Below are 18347 nucleotides of genomic sequence, written 5' to 3' on the forward strand. Positions count from 1 at the left end.
TAATACATATTTTCTGATACTTTTCACATACTTACTTATAGTATCGTCATCTCTTTATGTACTTATCTCAATAGGTAAACACCTACTTAAGCCTGAATATAGCTTTCATGGAATCTAAGGTAAAGTTAGATAAACTAAACTATAGAAAGTATAACTTTGAAAAACTGAGTGGCCAAGTTCATGGACCTACCCTTAAGTTTTCTATTGCTCCATGTTCAATTCACATTATCAGTGATAAAAATACTAAGGACAATCTGTAAGTAGGATCTCCACAGTATGATTATTATCTGGGGGAGTTGGTATCAGGGGAGTATGGTTATATGGAGAACAGGTCCGTGCCTCACTTACTACTTTCTCCATTTTGTCTGCATTTATTTCTATATTGTAGATGTCATGGACTGAATTGTGTCTCCCACAATTTGTATGATAAAGCCCTGGTACCCAATGTGACTGTGTTTAAAAATAGGACTTTTAGTGATATAGTTTGTGTTAAATGAGGCCACAAGGGAGGGACTCTAATCCAATAGGATTGTTGTCCTTATAAGAAAGGAACAGACAGTAGAGGTATGTCTATTTCTCCACTATAGATATATCTTTCTACAGAAATAAGCAGAGGAAAAGTCATATAAAGACACAGAGTGATGGTGGCCAAAAAATTCCTAAGTTCACCTTTGTACTTTCTCTTCCACAGTCCCGGAATTACCCATTTCTGAAGAAAAGCTTGCTCTCTTTTATTGGGTATTTACAGGCCCAATTTTCTTAATAAAGTCATTTAATTGAAGCTTTTCCATCCCAATTTTAAGAAGTGGTTTGCTAGTGGGCCACTTCATAGTCTTCTCAGAATTTCAAGATGGTAACTCAAACTCTTATTGAACTGTTTCCAGTGAAGTGGTTGATCTCAAATTTTCCCAGTCTGTGATGCTAAAATACAGGATGTAAAAAGTGGATTCATTTTTACCTAACAAGATATTATGAGTAGTTCATATCTCTACCCACATCCTCCTAAAATTTATGTCATAATGTGCATTACATAAATATAGCATTCCACTGGTCTGGGGGGTGGGGAGTTCCCCCTAACTATCTCTACTACACCCTCAGTCAAATTGTGCTTAGATTACCCTATTAACTCAGGACACTGTTCTAAACCAGAGATCACTAAAGATTGTGTGATATATAGTTTGGCAGCCAGAAAATAAGTATATTAAGCTTTGTGTTCTGTTACAGTCACTCCATTTTCAGTAGTAGGGAAAAATGAGTCAGAAAAAATACATGAATGAATGGGCATAACTGTGTGTCCAGTTTTATTTGCAAAAACAGATATTGGATTGTTCTTTGCCAGACCCTGATGTAAACAAACCAAACATAACAACAATAATTATTATAGCTATTAGTTCTATATCATTACTACTGTTAAAATAAACAATAATGTTAGAATTAAAGATACTCACTTTAATGTTTTGCCATGCTTCTTTCTAATCCTTAACTTCTGCCTCCAGTTTTTTCTAGCATCCCCATTTAATATTAAAATAAAAACATTTCTCCCTTTTAGAATATATTGTTGATATTTCCTTGCTTCATCTTGCCTCCACTTTCTTTGTAGTCATCCTCAGTTGCAGTACACAGTTCCCACACATTAACAACTTCCCACCTTCATCATCTACAGCTCTCTGTGTTTCTATTAAAAACTCCTCAGGCTTATGGGACCTTGCAGTGGGCTCAACCTTATAAAGGACAATCCTCAATTTACTATTTATCACAGTTATATTTTTGATATATTTTCTCCAATTTCTTTATATTGCTTTTTCATTTTAAATTTCTATGTATATCATTTAAGTATTTATGACTTTTATTAACTGATTTTTATCAATCTATTGAATTTTGACTGATAAAAATCGTTTCCCAGATAGTGATTTTACATGTATTTTTCATTTTAACTTTAGAATCAATCAAGTATTAAATAAATAGAAATACAGAGATGCTGATGAGACTTGAATTTAAACAAATAACATTTATACCTTTATAAAATTCAAACATTCCTTCTATTAAGTTGACTTTCTACAGTTCAGTCTTTTAAAAATGCCTCTCAGAAATGTTTATGTATTCTCTTATAGATGTTATGTGTTTGGGATTAAGATTATTTATAAATTTTTATTTTCTTTATTGTAATTATTTTTGGTCGTATAGGGTGTAGGTTGAACTCAGGGCTTTGCACTTGCTAAGCAGGCACTCTAACACTTGAGCCACTCTTCCAGCTCTTTATTGTAATTTTGAATTAAAGATTTTTTCAAATCTACCAGGCTCGTGCCTGTAATCCTAGCTACTCAAGAGGCAGAGATCAGAAGGATTGTGGTTCAAAGCCAGTCTGGACAAATAGCTATCAAGACCCTATCTCGAGAAAATTCATCACAAAAAAAAGGACTGGTAGGGTGGCTAAAGGTGTAGGCCCTGAGTTCAAGCCCCAGTACTGCAAACAAACAAAAAAAGATTTTTTAAATCCATTAACATTCTGAAAATGATTGAATTGTTTGCAACAATTGCTGACTTTATATTTACCTTGTATCTGGTTGAATTTTCTAATTAATCCTGATGTTGCCTAGAAGTATATTTGTGGAGTTGTGTTTGGCAGTTGCTATCAGCCATTTAAAGGAGCTCTACAGAAATCACTTCATTAAAAGTTATCATTATAGTGACATATTTGAGAATAACATTCATGCCCATTTATAAGGACATAACCCTCTGTGATCTTCATTTTTTTTCATTCCTAGATTCATTTAATATCTTTAGTTTCTTCTAATTCTAATACATTACCTTTCCATATTTTTATGGTCATTGTAAGCAATTTCTGAAATAAATAGTTGATAAATTTCTTTAAAAGGATATTGACTCTATTTTGAGGTTGATTCTTTTACATTCTAAATCCACAAGAGAAATAGAATTTCACTTCCTCTTCTTCAATACAAAGCAAATATTAAAATGTACTTGGCTTTCCACAAAATATATTGCCATGTGGAACAGTGGTAGATTTCTCTAGTTTGTTGATATTTCAATTTTGATCATAAATTTTGATGAGTATAGGTTTTAACTGTGCATTTATAGTCACTGATTTTTACTACTTTATTGACTTCATACTTACAAGATCCTCTCTTGGATTTGATCTCTGCAACTTTCTGTGTAAAAGTGGGCAAGTTATTTAAACCTCTGTGCTCCCATATGCCTTATCCATAAAATGGGATCTGGGAGTCATTCTGAAGATTAAGATGCTATACTCTTGTATGCACACTATACATTAGCATTATTTATTATATTTTAGGTTTCTCCTTATTTTAGTTATTTTAATGAGTGCTTTTAAAAAGCACAAATTTTGCTTACCTGTATATAAAAAATAAGACTTTGGGGTGTTTAGGCTACAGTCATTCCCAGTGGGACCAGAAGAAATCACCATATTTCATTAAAGCTAAGATGCACCATTACTTATTAATGCACCATTACTATTAAAAAGAAAAGGAAGAGGGTACCAGTGACTCACACCCATAATCTTAGCTACTTGGAAGACTGAGATCAGGAGGATCATGGTTCAAAGCCAGCCCAGGCTAATAGTTCCCGAGACCCCCATCTCCAAAATAACCAGACCAAAATGGACTGGAGGTGTGGCTCACAGTGATAGAGCAACTGTTTTGCAAGTGTAAAACCCTGAGTTCAAACCTGAGGTCACCCCACACACACACACACACAAAAAAAGAAAAGAAAGGGAAAATGGAGATCATTAACCTAAGACATTCTCTCAATTACAAGATGAATTCCAAGTTCAGAGATGATGAAATTGGTTTTAGAGGGAAATAATGAGGTGTGGGAAATTTCACATGTGCTTTCCTGACTTCCAGGCTCCATGCTGACACTTTATATATGTTAATCTGTTAAATCTCTCAAGACTGGCACTCTTATACCCTTCCAACAGTGGAAGAAACTGAGGTTCTATAAGGTTAAGTTAAGACACTATGAAGGATTGTGATTGAATGAGGAAGATTTAGTCTCAACTAGGGGCTCTGGGGAGATTTCTTGGAAGATGTGGTGTTTAAGATGAGACCCAGAGTACCTGCTTTTGAAAAATGAAGAAAGTAATTAGTCCAAGGAAGCAGAGTGAAGCTTTGATTGAAGTCTGCCTGACTCCTAAGCACATGCATGCTCACTCACCATCTGTAGAACCCAAACATGCTTTTTAGTTCTGCTCTTTTCTGCCTGCACCCTGCAGAAAATTTCCATGTGGATTTAAGTCAGTCCTCAATGAATGTGCAAGGCACCCATCACAGTTAAAGGAATAAACAAAGGAGCAAAATAGAAAACTCTAAAAGCTGGATTAGTGTCATATATATATATGACTCCTACCACCTGCTGTCACCCCCTATTCTACACCTTCAATTTACTGTTACTGCCAAGCCTTTCAAGGTGTTCCATCATGCAGCACTCAAAGCAATCAGACCAACTTATTGGCCAAAACATGGCCCAGGAAAGGGTGCCTATCTGGTTTATATGTACTCTACTTCCATAGCACTCACTAGAGACTCCTTGATCCCCACACAAAGCCCTAAAAGAGACAATAATTTGAGAGGATCCAAAAGCTATTGAGAACACAGAATAGAGGGGCTAAGACTACTCCCTAAGGAGTTATTCTTCTGGAAGCCTAGGCCTTCACCTCAGAGAGCAAGAAAGAAGAGTGATATAGGATCTCATACAAAACTAAGCTTATTCAAGACCCTTTTGGCTCCAACACACAAATTGAAAACTGTGTTTGTCTAATTAGAAGGGCAACTGAATCTAAGACAATATAAGCAGACATGTTCACAGGGGCATCAGCAATGATTTTGTTTTGAATAAAAAAGTGAAATGTTGGCGTTCATAACTTGGTAATATTTTAAATGCCTTTTCCACTTCTCTGTTTCTGTTCACCTTTCCTCCTTTTCAATTGAATTTGCTATTTTCTCCACAGGTGCATTGCAAAGGATGCCAAGCCTAAACCCACAGATGTTGCAGAAGAAAACAAGAAAGAGAAACCAAAGCTTACCACTTCTCAAAAAACATAAAGCCACACCTTTCTGAGTGAATAGCGTCCTACACATTAAACAACACTTTTATATTTATTTGAATTTATTTTTATGCTACGTCTCAGGGATGGTGACTTTGTTACCTTTTCCAATAAAGAGAATATAAATACATTTAATTACATGTGTCAATGGAGGTGGCACCTGTGGTAGCATAGAAAGTCCTGATCATTTCCAGTATGATTGGTTTTTGAAAAGGCAAGTGAGCTGAACCGTGGAGTCCATGTGTGATGGATAGCTGGCTCCTAGTTACCTCAAAGACATTCAAGAACATACAATAATAGGAAGTTGAAGTGAATTTCATCATCCATAGAAGATGGATATAAACCCTGTGCTTGTCATTGTGCATGGTACTGGCTAAAAATTTCAGAGATGCATTTCTTTAATGCATTTATCAGTTTCTTTGAAATTCATACAATGTAAATTAAGTGACAGTATTCACTTTCAGTGACAGTTTTCCTGCCACACAAATGACCAATAGACATCTTTCTCTTGTTTCATATACTAGATAATTATACCCGATTCACTTTTTCTTACACATAAAACTCATTATTTAAAGCATCCTAATACATTTGTGGTGTGTGTGTGTGTGTATGATTTGCTATATGGCAAAGTTATGTGTATTTATTTTTATTTATTCTAGAGGTCATAAAATACTAAGATATTTGGGGCACTAAAAGCAAACAAGTAACTATCTAATTATATACTGACTAACTTCAATTAGTTAAATCCACCTGGGTTGAAAATTTAAAATAATTACAGATGAACTGTAAGAGTAAGTGGACTTCCACATGCTGACTCAATGGCATGGCTAATTCTACTGCCACACAGGAAAACAGCTTTACCCCAAATAAGTGACTAATTGAATGTATCCCAAGTAGATTGTATTCCAAGAATTTATGAAGCAAACACATGTTTATTATTGTCATTAGCTGGAGAATCTTTTCCTTGGATACATAGGAACCAAGGGAAATAACAATTATTTTCTTTGGTATAAACTGAGAGTAAAAGATTTCTTTTCCCCTCTGATCCCTTCAAAATAATTAAGATTACATAAAAATATAAGTGAAGCAGAACTTCTGGCTTTCATACTACATTTGAGTAGTATGAAAAAGTCCTAGAATTCCTAAAGACTCTTAAAAGTAGAAACACCCAAATAATGTGGACAGTATTGCTCATAATGATACTTATTCTATTCACCTTGAAAAGTCACCACCATAACTACCAGGGGTCGATATATAACAGAGGCTTCTTTTGTTGTTGCTGCTGCTGGTCGTGGTGACTTTTGGTTTTTGTTTTTGTTTTGTTTTGTTTTATTTTAGCACATGGAGTTCTAGAGACAAGGAACTAGATAAAAATGATCTTTTGTGTTTACTTTGGTTTTTTACAACCTTTAAAAAAGGTAGAAAAGGTGAATTTCTATATCCATTCTGACAGAAAATCCTGACATAAAAAACAAATTTGTGACATAATTTAGATTGCAAGATTAGTTCATTCAATTTATCTCATAAATACACCAATGAACCATTTTGTCTGGGCAAACTTTTTGAAGAATGAGAATTTTAATTTTCTTTCAGACACCTTGCACTATCAGCACCCCTAAATTGTTGCTTGAAGACAGTAGGAATTGTATCTACACAGCTCTTTGGAACTCTTTGATGGAAATGTGCTGTTTTGCATTGTGGGAAACAATGGCCATCCTTCTAACACTCGCATTCACTGTTGCAGGGAGGCATTGCTGGGAAGAAACTATTAAGCCACTGCTTTGATCAAAACTCACATTGGTTGCAGGAATCATGGAACAAACTTAACAATAGTTTCTTTTGATTTATTCATTGCAGATGTGCAGAGCATTAAATTTCTTATTCCAAATGGCAATTTTACTGCAATTTGGGCTCATTCATTATATGTAGTATAATAGTGCACTCTGCAGGATTTCGTTTCTAAATGCACGATGTGCTGATGCCCTTGAGAAAGACAGAGAAATATAAAAGAAAAATAAAAGAGAAAGGAAACAAAATGTGAAGAAAGAAAGAAAGAGGAAAAGAAAACACAATCAGAAAATGATTTGAGGAACAACATTCATAGAGCCCTGGATGGTATCTGGCCCAGTTTGCAAGGATAGGAAATTCCTAATATAAGAAAGGAGGAGAACAAAAAGCATTATTTCACCTATAAAATGCCCAGTGTCATATATTTTAAGGACTTGAGTTGGGCAGATTACAGTTCCACACTCAAAGAAGGAAGTAACCAATGACTGTTACTGTTACCTGGAAAGATATTTAGATATGGTTCAGTGCAGGGATTTCAAATAGGCTTCATCTTGGGCTTCAGGTTGATCAAGTAGTGATATCTTCCATGAACATGGGACAGGGAGCAGCAGCACAAATTTTTTATCACATGATATGAAAAAAAGAAGATCAATAAACTGGTAATCATAGTATCTGTGTTCAAGTTCCAGTCTTAGCATTTTATTGTGCTACTACCTCATGCCTCAGAATACCATTGCATCCTTACAAATACAAACTAGAATAAACATTTATAAACAGACTGATAGGACTCTGGCACTGAGTGGCATAGCCCGATTTGCAGAGTGTTTTCCCATTGCCAGTCTCATTCAATTCTGATAACACTGTGGAGAAGGAAGTACACTGGTAACATGTCAGAGAGGAACAAGAATCAAGGAAGCAATTCACAGAGATCTGGATTTAGTTCTGGCTTCTTCACTTAGTTTCCTCAACTTAAAAATACTAAATACAGTGATACATTGCAATGTGGAATTGCTATTCCTCACATCAGCACTGCTCTGTGACATACCCTGACAGTAGGAAGCCACAGCAGAATTAGTATTTATGAATCTAAACTTAAGCTTTAGGATACCTCTCAGTTCCCTCCTTCACTGCCTTGGCATCCTAAAGTCATCATATGGTGAATCCATCAGTCTAGTCTGTTAGTGATTGTTGAGAGGCCGTAGGTAAAACAGCAGGAGCGTCTCAGTCTGCATCAACTTCCAGATGTGTGACTGAGATCCTTTTGGAAATTCCAACCTCAGTGGAGTCATCAAATGACAGCCAGCAGCCACAAGTGATGCCAGGTGAGACCAGGAAAAGAACCAACCAATAGTCAACCTGAGTCAATTATGAGAAATAATAAACTATTGTTTTATAACACTAAATTTTATATTTTGTTATGCTGCAATAGATAATTAATGCAAGGACAACACCTACCTTGTAGGATTGTAATAAGGACTAAACATGATAGAGAATTATGCAAATCAACAAATATATAAGGAACTCAATAGAAGGCAGGTATTATTAGTATCTTTCTTTTATATATGTGAAATTTTAGTCTAACCACAACTGAATGAATTATTCAAGGTTACACCATGTTTAATTATGAGGCAAGGTGGCATAAAATTCTAAACCAAGAGCAAGCCCTCTCAGGTCACCCTACCTGGCTTCACTACTCAGTGTGAGTCTGGTAACTTACTTGTCTGAAAAATGAAACAGTAACCATGTTTGCTTCATAAGGCTGATATAAGGATAGATGGAACTAAGGCATGTGTACCAAACACCACAGTGCCTAGAATATAGTTAAGAATTTAATATGGCCAGGCACAATGGTACATTTCTGTAACCCCAGATGCTCAGGAAGCAGAGGTAGGAGGATCATGAACCAAATCTGGCCTGGGCAAAAGCATGAGACCCTATCTGAAAAACAACCTAAAGCTAAAAGGGGTGGCTGGGGGTATGACTCAAGCAGCAGAGTGCTTTCCTAGCAATTATGAGACCCTCAGTTTAAACCCTATTACCACTGGAGAGAGAGGAGAGAAGGAGCGAGAAAGAGAGAGAGAGACAGAATGTAATAAAGTAGTACCTAAAGATTTTTGTATTCCATTTCAAAAGATCAAAGAAGTTTTGATTTCCTCTGTTGACAGATATGTAGACATTAAGTAGATATTCTTTGGACCCCGAGGACAGCTTAAGCTTCATTTTAATTGAGGACATAGACAAGATTAAGAACACATTGTGATTTATAATTAGGAATTTCACAACACATGAAGGTAAATTTGCAGGCCAGTGACCAGATGTTTCAACAGATAAACATGGCAAATATGGTTTTCCAGAGTACAGCCATGACCCAATTTGGAGTTTAAATGGTTAAAAAAAGCCACAAATGAAGAAATTGGATTAAACTAAGGAAAAGTTTTTATCACTCCATGAGTTACTAACAGTCTGTTTGAGGTAGAACAAAGGCTGCTGGCTCCGTATCTTCTTTCAAGAAAAATTCTGAGCAGGTGCTGCTCAGGGAAGTCATTGTTAGTTCCTGTGTTACTCCAGGTTGTCAAACAAGCAGAAGCCACATGGGAATAAAGTTGCATGGGTGTTATCAGGGAAATACAGGAAAGCCTGGGATAGCCATCAGACTATGACTAAATCTGACCCAAGAGATGAAGATAGGGAGAAGTTTCGATAGAAGAATTATATATAATCTTCCTCTCAAAAGGACTCTAGAGAATCCTGGAGCTAAAGTTGCCTGTCAGAAATATTCCATATCTCCCAGGAATGGTTCTTCCATGCTCAGTTACTGGGTGGAAGCAACTCATAGGAAGTATAGCCTCAGTGCAAATATGTCAACAGATTTCCAGTAGTTGGCTCTCTTACGTAGTTATATCTTTTGAAGCTGCAGGTCTGCAAGGAGAATTCTCATGACTGCCAGAAGCTTACTAGAGAAAAACAGGATTAACAAGTGCTGCATCCACTAGGAAGTCATTGATATTCTGGTGAAGTTACAGGCATGTTTCAATTGTGAGTAGAAGGATGATAAGTGATAAAGGTACTCTGATATCTGTTCTTAGTCTCACTAAAGGAAAGAAGGTGTCAGAAAGGAGAAGCAGCTTATTTCTGTTCTGAGGTATTGGCTTGACTTCAAGTCATGTCTTTTTTTTTATATAATTGATACACAAAGATCTGGACAGATCACTGGCTGAAAAGAGTTTTAAAAGGTATCAGTGAAATTCAGATAGATCCTGTGACATATCTGCTAACAAGAATAACTGCTTCTCCTCAGAGGAACATGCAAAGCGGCTGAATGAATGTCTGAAATCAAAGCATCTTTATCATCATTAATATTTCAAAGAATGCTATTTCATTATGATATATATGAGGATTTATACCTCTGAAAGCAATCAGAGAGTTGTCAGGTTCTTCAAATGAAATTATATAATTATATAGCATTTTAACGTTTACAACACAAATTCATTTTCAGTTTAATTCATCAAGCAAGTATAGTCATTTCTCTCTCTGTCTCTCTCTCTGTCTCTTTCTCTCTCTCTCTGTCTCTCTCTCTCTCTGTCTCTCTCTCTCTCTCTCTCTCATTCTGTTTCTCATTTTTTAATATTCCCCTTTCAGTCCACAGGAAAAGTTTTGCAACAACCAGATCTAAGTTGTTGAAAATACCCATGCTCACTTCTACAATATACTATCCCAAATATTTCTAAGTTGGATATCTCATTCCTGTTTTTATCAAGGACTTACTCTGTATTCCAGCCTTTCCTTTAGCTCTAAGGGAAAAAATAAAGGACACCAAACCAGAGCCCATTATCTCAGGAAACTACCAATAGTACTGAAGATCTCTGAGGGCAGATTAAATATCTTTCATCTCTAGAATTACCATAATCTATTGTGCAGATTGTTCATGGCCCAAAGATCTCCAGTGAAGGGAGTGAGTGAAAGTTTAGAATCACCCCTGCACTTCTCATCAAGCTATACAAGCTAACACAAATTATGTCTTCTCAGAGAAAGAGGTGCATTTTTCTGAACAACACCAAGGTGCCATATGACTAATGGTACCCTGAAAATAGCTCTGAATCATAAGTATGCTCAGTCTATAGCACTTAGTAAGAACTGAATGTTGAGACAGTAAAATAATTACGCATCAAAAAATGCAGAGTATATTCTATTACCCAAATACAAGGCACAAAAATAGTCTCTCCTAGAGATCAGACTATGGAGAGATTGCCACCAGCTATATCATCCTTGGAAGACTATCTTTGTAGCAGAATCAATTCTCAAAAGTACACATGTATGATTCACGATAGAGATAATTGAAAAGGTCAGAACAAACAAGATTGTAGGCTTTGACTGGAAATTGGATGATGTCTGTGACTCAGTAAAATTACATTGTAATGCATTTTCCTCATAATCAAATTCAAACAGGTTTGTGTTGCTCTAATATTCATTGACTGGGAGCCAGAAAGGCAAATTCTACATTAGGAAGATAAAAATCTACCTGTGAACAAACACTCATTAAAAATCAATCTACTGAAAGAATAAATCACTGGCTAATAATCATGTGTAATAAAATTGGAAAGAAAAATGGATCCCCCAAAACTGCTGAAGAGAGCTGGCTGGCCAAATGGAATACCTCTCCAAAGAGAAGCAAGTACAGCCAGAGCCTGAATGGGGTAAGTGTTTTGGTGAGAGCAATACAAGACTGCCAAGCATGAGATGTGAAGCTGACAGTGGTAGATAGGTCAAAGACAGTGTCCTTATGTTGGGATTTCCTACGGAAGGATCTTGAGATGAAACCAAATATGATGTAAGTGACCAGTCATCATGTTAACTACTGTAAATTCAGTCTAGAAGGAAGTGAACTTAAGGGACCTGTAAGACTTTGACTTTTATTGTGAATGAGATTGGAAGGCATTAGAGGAGTGTTATGCATTGAATTTATCATGTAAAAAAATCCTCAAGCTGCTATGTTAACAATTACCTCATATAGCAAGAAGAGATGCATTGTCTGAAGGCTGCTTAATAATCCAATTCAGAGATGGTAGCTTAGGGGGTATAGCTCAGGGGTAGAGCATTTGACTGCAGAGATGGTAGCTTGGAGCATAGTGACAACAGAGAGTGTCAGAAGAACTACATATAAAGGTGACATATTAAATATGATGACAATACAAATGAATTTATTCTAAGTAAATTTATAAAAGATTCTGAAACCACCCATCTCTCTTCTCTTTATATCATCCGCCTTTCATCGTCCCTCAAAACCAGAAGGAATTATTGTCCTCACTTGGGCCCTCAAAAATAATAATTTCAAGGATTTCACCTTGAAACTTATATTTCACATTAAGAAAATAGTCAACATAAACCCACCTTAAAAAATCAAAAGAGGATTATTTTCATAAAGGCAAAGTAAAAGAAAGAAATGGAAAGAAACTAATACTGATCTTCATTATTACATATTGTCCAAACCAGGATACTTTCAAGGAATAATTTCAAAACTTTTTGAAAAAATGTATTGACTTTCAAGTTGGTTTTATTACATTGCTGCACCTATAAAAATAATTCTATTCAAACTTATTTTCAAAATATATTTTCTTAAAATGATAATATATGTCTATGTAAAAGTAAATAAAATCTGCTATATTGTCAAGCAAGAAAATAAAAATGGGGTAGATTGGTTAGGGGCACCTGACCTGGAGTTAGAAGGCATTGTTAAATCAGATCTCAGACATTTCAGTAGCTGAACCTTTGAACTGTCCTGTAGACATGCCTCCTTGGCCTTTGAACTGATCATCTCTCACTTTCCAAAAAAATAGTTTGTTGATTTTTACTTTCGTGCTGTGGACTCCCCACCAAATCACCCAACTCCTTACTTATAGGACAGTTTAATTTTTGCCAGCACAATTATAACTCATGAGTAAAAAGTGATGTAATTTCCACCCTTCTTTGTCATTTAAAAGTATAAATACAGTTGCCATTTTATAAAAACTCTGAGCACATTTTCCAAACTGCTAGAATCTGAGTTTTTCAGGGTTGTAATCCTCATTTATCCCAAATAAATTTAGTTTTCTTTGTTCTTGATTCCATTTATTTTGTTCTGGAATGATGATATTGATCATTACAGAGCTCAATATAGTGACTATTAATTTATAAGTGGAAATAAGTAGAATAATTATTTCAGCATAGATTAATTTACTTCAATTTTTGGTAAAATTTATTCATAATATCTGTTTCTGGTATTTTTAAGAGCTCTTTTTCAATATGTCTTATTATTTTAATTTTTAAAACAAAATTGCATGTTTACTTTCAATGATGCATTTTATAATTAATATATTTAAAATTATTTACCCCTTCCATTGACTCTTCTCTGTACATCATATTTTCACATGAGAAAATCTTTACGTTAATTGCAATATCTGGTAAGCTTAGAGAAACCTCTGATAAATGAATGCTAGTTTCATTCTCATTTTTAAAATCATTAGAAACAACTATTTCAGAATTAATATTTTTATGGATACTGTACTTTTGCTTTTATTTACATACTTTTCTCAATAAATAATCATCAAATCTATATAATCACTTATGATTATGTTTTATTCTCTATGATTACTTTGTATACTTTACCAAATTTAGCTATTTTACTTTCATAGTTCTTTCAATTTCCTATCATCCATGCACAGAATATGTTTTCCAATTAACAAGAATGTCACCAAACTTACTACCATCACATCACAAGACATTTATTTTGTTTTAGAAAGTACCTCATCACAAATTCAAACATTTCAAAAATCTAACTGATTCAGGGTAACTAAGAATGTTAAGCATGTATTGCGATGGTGATTTTTTTTTTTTACTACCATCTTTGTTTTAAAACTGTGGTTTTTATTCTAGGTGAATATATATGACTGTATTTGATATTTTTAGATCTACAGCTTTCATTTTTATTGGTAGAATAACAGATTATTTGAATGCAATCATAAATTATGTATGGACCACTACCAATTCAAGTACATTTTTCCCAAAGGCATCTTGATTTAACAAAAGCATTATTTCTAATATCATACTGTATCCAACAAAAATCTGTATTCATATTTTCTCTGTATTATAGTTTGTAAGCTTCTTCATATTAAATGTTGATACATTTAACTAAACTTATAACAGCACTCACCATTTTACCAGATGTTATACCTTTGGTAGAATGATTTTTATTCCATTCATTGAACTCCAAAAAATGACTTATTATTAAATTCATCTTATTTCACTTTCTACTTGAAGAATTTGTTGATATTGAGGGCAAAAACTAGCATCATTTATATCCTTGCAAGGTTCTTCTGTTAATGAAGCTACACATTAATAGGTATTACTTGACTCTTCATATGTTCACAGGGTATGTTGAAATCAATAATGGAAGGAATTTAGAGCAATGGTCTGATCGAAATGAAAAGTCATGCTTGACAGAATGACATGTTAAGTGCACTTTCTGTTGCTGTATGTGTTAAACCATTACCAATAGTAACTATTAACTTTTGAAATAAATGCTGATGATTCCTCAGCATATTTATGACTCTGGTTTATGTAGTCACCAATATCATAATGATCCCTTTAATGGATAATAATTGTCAATAAATGTTTTATGAAACTTTCACTTTCATCCATAAGTTCTTAAGAAATACAAGTTCATATTTAATTTCTTATTAAATATATACTACATTTTGCTTTAACTTGTCAAGAAACTGTTGCAAAATAAAAAATCATGATAGAATACTAAAACAAAAAGTGTTGTAGAGTTACCACAGGATAAATAACAATAATCATTGCAGCAACAACATTCCAACTACCCTGTATTTCCCATACATATTCATATATATCTAATGTATAGTTTTTCATGTTTCTCACTGTCTGCAGCAGTGCCTTAGTACTTTAGGTACCTAGCATCCTGAGGTAGAACCCCAAAGCTCATCAAATATCCAGCAGAGACAGCTGCAAAAGAAAAGAAAAGAAAACAAACAACAGTTCTCCCATCAACGCCAAAAAGTAATGTATTAGTTTCATTTAGTGACCAAATACCTGACAGAAACGGCTTTATAGAGGAAAGATTTACTGGGGCTCAAGGTTTCAGAGGGCTCAGCCTGTGGTCTCTTGGCTCCATATTTCTAGGCCACTTGTGAGGTACAATATTATGGTTGGGGGAGAACGTGATGGAGGGACTTCTTCATTTTATTGCAGCCAGGAAGCCAAGAGAAGCTGTAATAGGAAGCACCCAGGGCAAGATGTAACCCCTAGGGACTTTTGGCAGCCTTCAGTTTCAGAGTTCACTTCCAAATAGGTGAAGTGACCATCTTCCTTCAACCAAGCCTCATCTTCCACAGTTTCATCATTTTCTATTACTCTATTCAAATATTGAATCCATAAATGGATTAAACTATTCATTAGGTCAGAGCCCTATAATCTAATTGTCTCTGGAAATTATCTCACAAACACTCCCAGAGGTGTGCTTTTACTAATCTCCTAGGCATTTCTTAATACAGTCAAGTTGAGAATCAAAATTAACCATCACATAGAGGTGTTAGCTGTCTCTTACTTCTTCTAAAAGAGTAGTATTTATTCACTAAGAATGCTTACTACACAAACAAAACTTTTATTTTTAAAAAAAATGGAAAATAGGAAGGCAAAATAGGTCCTGTCTGGGGAGTTGGCACAATGGGAGGGAGGAGGATATAAGAAAAGGATGTATGAGAGTGAATATGTTAGAAATATTATGTACACATGTATGTAAATGGGAAAATGAGACATGTTTAAACTATCCCAGGATAAAGAAGAATAATGAAGGGGGTGAATTCAGCTATGATATATTGTAAGAACTTTTGCAAATGTCACAATGTACCCCCAGTGCAATAATAAAAAAAAGAAAGAAATGCTTAATGCTTAATGGCATGGATAGAAAGGAGTTCAGATGTTAGTTACCTAGCATTTGTAACTAACAAATCTACTATTTGTTATAGAGAAGTAGATCATCATTAATCCATTTTTCATATTTAACTACATGTTAAAGTGAGTTCATTGCACATGCATCCTACACTCAACATGGCAGAACAGGAAGTAGAAATAAAATCAATCAAATGCATGTTGTTTATTTTAGTGTAGCTATCAATAATAATGCTGTCCTTTAAAAAGATGAAAAATCCAGGAAAAATGCTAAACTAAGCTGGAAACCATGATATAGCCATAAACCAAGACTGCCTCAGGCAAATCATTCTAATTTTACTGTGAAGTAGTATACCTGCTGTAAGAAAAACAATCTCTCAACTTACTAGGGCAGTTAGCAAAATACTTCCCTTGAGCCTTAAGGATTTAGAGAGAAGACAGTAGGTGTCTTTGCTTATAGGACAAATTTGACCTGCAGACATATTCTCTTGGTTTACACAGAGTTGTTTTTTATTTGAATTACTTGAAAATACGTTGAGAGATTTCACATAGAACTGTAGTCTTTGAATAAAAGACAGCTCTGATCTTGAATTTCCACATATTCTCAAAGTTGGCTACAGTGTGTCTTATAAACTCAAAGGGTAACACTTAGTTTGCATTCTAAGTGAAATTAATATAATGAAATTGTGTTACAAATGTGCTACCCTCCAGAAATGAAAAAATCCAGAGACTCCAACATCTAGGATGAGAACTTTATAAGAAACAGTCTTCAATTTGCTACAATCCCCACCCAACCTTATTAATTTGTTTTATCATGTAATCAATTGAGTTTGTTACTTCTGGTTTAGACTATACTCCTCTGCAAAGTTGTTTCTTCTTTAAAGTTATTCTCTCTGTCTGGTTATATAGTGACCTGCTAGACAACCAAAATAGTGAAGAAATTAATCTTCAGCTCTCACTGTTGGGAAATACCCAAAGGGAATTGTCTGATATCATCCAGCATTGTTCATGAGTTTTGAGTAATGAAGTTACTATACTCCATCACTCTACCACTTTATTCTTTGGAATTGAAGAGGTGAGGGTCACAGGTTGTTGTGCTGAAGACCTCACAGCTATTACTTTAAATATAATTTTAAAGCAAATAATTTGAATATTGGCTCATGTTCCTTGTGTGTAAGAAATAATATGAATAGCAAGAAGCAGAACAGGTATTAGGAAAAGGTAGTAGATGTGAAAAAGAGATATATATGCAAACAGGGAGACAGTTAGGACCAGAAAATATTCCAAAGAAAGCATTCCACCCCAAATCAACCCTTTCCCTGAAAAATTAAATATCTTGCATGCTTTACACTATGGCAAAAGTTGAATTTTAAATTTTCTCCCTTATGCTGTAATTTTCTTTAGTTAGTTACTCTAACCTTTTAATAAAGTTGGTTCCATCCACGGAGGCATGGCCAGTGGTATTTTTTGCAAAAAAAAAAAAAAGACAGGAAAGTAAAGGTTAGTGTTATTTTCTGGTGCTCAAGAGGAGATCCAAGCATTCTATTGTAAGAGATCCAAGTGGTGTCTAGTGGGGTGACATGGCAGCAGCTGCAGTCCTATGAATAAGTCATGACTCAAAAGAATATAAACTAATCTTTCCCACTGAGTGTAACTAACGTAACTAACGTCCTCCCACAGGAGATGGAGAGATAGAACAGATAGCAAAAACACATACATATCATATACATATATACACACATATACATACATATATATGTGTATGTATGTATGTATGTATGTGTATAGGGAGAGAGAGAGTTGCACAAAATTCCTTTTAAAAGAAGAACTGAATAAAAGTTACTGGGGTCTTTATCTGTACCTTGCAAAGTTTAAAAGAACTGAATAAAAGTTACTGGGGTCCTTATCTATACCTTGCAAAGTTCCTGGAGACTAAAAAGTTGCATCTTGCATCTTCCCAATACATACAAAACCAATGAATGACATTGTGTGCTCAAGTTCTGACACTGTAAGCATTCTGGTACTCATTCCCATTGCCCGTTTAAACGTAGACACTTGTTGAGATGGCCAGAATGCATATTGGTAGATGAGGCACATTGCGTAATGTCAACATGCAGCTTGTTAGAGCTGACAATGGATGCTCAGAAAGTGTCAAACAGGAGCAGAACACAGCCTTTATCCAGCCGCAGTTTGCTTAAAGCTGAAGTGTGGTAAATTGGGCATGTCTAAAATGAAACTGTCAAGCTTAGAAGGTTTAATACTGAATCTTTCCCTACAAATCTCAAGCAGACTAACATGCTGAGGCATTGGCACGTCTCTTGGGTTATAAATTACTTGAAAAATAATACTTATTAGAGCTACTAAAATGCCCTGTGAGGTAAAGAAGCAAGTAAAATTATCACATAATTAATTATTTTCTTCTACAAGTGCCCAAGTGATTCCAAACAGGGTTTCTGTCCATAGTTTCATTTCAAGGAAGCAAGTAAGTTTCCTTTTGAAGATTATTTTCCCCTGCTTAGTGATGGCTGTCCTGAGC

Source organism: Castor canadensis, chromosome 11, assembly GCF_047511655.1.
Source record: "Castor canadensis chromosome 11, mCasCan1.hap1v2, whole genome shotgun sequence".
Classification (NCBI taxonomy): domain Eukaryota; kingdom Metazoa; phylum Chordata; class Mammalia; order Rodentia; family Castoridae; genus Castor; species Castor canadensis.